Source organism: Nematolebias whitei, chromosome 22 (assembly GCF_014905685.2).
Source record: "Nematolebias whitei isolate Nwh7 chromosome 22, NemWhi1, whole genome shotgun sequence".
Classification (NCBI taxonomy): domain Eukaryota; kingdom Metazoa; phylum Chordata; class Actinopteri; order Cyprinodontiformes; family Rivulidae; genus Nematolebias; species Nematolebias whitei.
In genome coordinates this window covers 25,818,834-25,820,971 of record NC_056519.1, presented here as the reverse complement: position 1 = coordinate 25,820,971, position 2,138 = coordinate 25,818,834, and the positions used below count along the sequence as shown (strand labels likewise).

General features: G+C 42.1%; 1 protein-coding gene across 1 annotated transcript in view; it reads right to left on the bottom strand.

The window, feature by feature from the left end:
• Window positions 1-2,138, bottom strand: part of LOC119428162 (serine/threonine-protein phosphatase 6 regulatory subunit 2) — a gene marked incomplete in the record, with an annotated part of 50,644 nt that overhangs the window by 25,971 nt on the left and 22,535 nt on the right.

Sequence of the window (2,138 nt, the reverse complement as noted above, 5' to 3'; positions counted from 1 at the left end):
TTATTTTCGTTCAGTCCGGAGAAGGCAGTCTGATTTCGGTCAGCCGCGCTCAGTCTGCCCCTCCTCCGACACGGACAGACTGAGCGGGTCAGACTGAAATCTGACCGCCTTCTCTGGACTGAACGAAAATAACAGACCGCTGAAGCCCCGGAGCTCGAATGTCCAACGTAAAACTAACTTTACCGTGGTTTAATGTGGTGCTATGGCTCTCCAGCCATTGCATGTTGCTGTCTTGTTTTGTGGTGTTTCTAGTGTAAAATACTTCCACACAGTGGACATGTTTCGATAAAAGGTTGGTTAGCTGTTAGCCACAGTGCTACTGCACGTTTTAGCTGGCTGCAAACTATGAACTGGATTTCCTGAATGTGAGCCAGGTCTTATTACTCTGGGTTCATGAGACGCGCCTCCGTTCAGGAAATCCATTCCATACTTTGAAGTCAACGTGCAGCGCAAGCACAAACATGCATCATGGATCAGAAATATCGGCAGGTTGGATCGGAAAATCTGATACGTAAATTATGCTGATATCCGATACCGATACTGGATCAGATCGGCCCCATCCCTAGTGTCAACTACTACAATTCAATTCAATTCAGTTCAGTTTATTTATATAGCGCACATTAAACCTTAGCGCAATGTGTGTAAGTTTACCTGAGTCAATACCAGTTTTACGTTGGCTAACACTGATTTGCTGTGACAGTCATCTTGAATATGGGTGACTCCAAAAGTGAATCAGCTGTACAAGGAGGGCGCCTCGCCCTTTTAACAGGACCGAGCGCCCCGACTACCAAATCACACACCCCCACACGCAACTCCGCCACTTCCAGATGGGGAGCAGACTTTGTACCAGCTTAGCTTAAACTCCAAACCATGTGCAATACATCTGAAAAGTTTGGTACCAAAGAGCGGCAGCACGTCCGTTGTTGGGAATTATTTTGGCTATAAAAAAGAAGACGCTGCACAACAACATGTATTGTGCAGAAGCTGCCGTGCTGCTGTTGCTACATCTCGAGGTAACACCACAAATCTTTATCAACACTTAAAAAACCACCACAAAGACATTTACGATAGTTGCATGGCTAGAATGCCAACAAGCAATGCTTCAACTTCAAGTAAGCAAAGTAGCAGCTGACAGGGATCACTGACCGAACTGTTCAAAGGTATTACTCCGTATGAACATAATTCAAAATGGCATGTAGAAATAACTTGAGCAATAACGGAGTTCATAGCAAAAGACATGATGCCCATTAATATAGTGACCAGGCCTGAGTTTACAGATTTGGTGAACACAATGAATAAGCGGTACAGAACGTCCTCGCACACATTTCAGCCAAGTTGCTATCCCAGAGCTACACATAAAAAATGCAGAAACAGAGTTGCAGCGGAGCTGAAAACAATGGAGTTTTTTACAACTGAAACAGATTTATTTATTGTTTGTGTTTGTTGAAAAATACATGAGAAGAAGACTTTGTAAAATAATTGCATATTAAATCGCAATTGCAATACTGAGGTAAAAAAATTGCCATTAGAATATTTTCCAAAATCGTTCAGCCCTAGATTTCACACATACTTCCAGATGTGTGAAAACCAACGTTGCACAAAAGTGGTCTTAAATGTATGCACACTTTTGACCTGCAGTGAGAATGTGCATATTGCCACACAAACTTTTTAAGTTGACAGTATTAAACTAAAAAGTACTGAAACTCTCCTAAATACAGCAAAATATGACTTCAGTTTTCTGAACTTAAGTGAAGTGAAACACACACACACACACACTTTTTCATGAGTTTCAGCATTTGTGGCTTAAATTCAAACCATGAAAGTGAACCACATTGAATCTCACACAATGTATAACAGGCCTAAAATATTTATCAAGACAACTTCACTCCACTATAAACTACAAGTATTTCTATATTGTTGTCACATGTAAACACACATCAGCGACCGCAAGCTACGAAGCACACCGACAGCTGAGGCAGAAAAAATGCATGACTGGTCTGAGGGGAACTGCCGTTCTGACTGAGGAAAACTGTGTTGTCAGCAGTAACTCATGTTTGATGATTCCTCTGGCTTGTATGTTGCAGACAGTCTCACACACACACACACACACACACACACACACACACACACACACACAC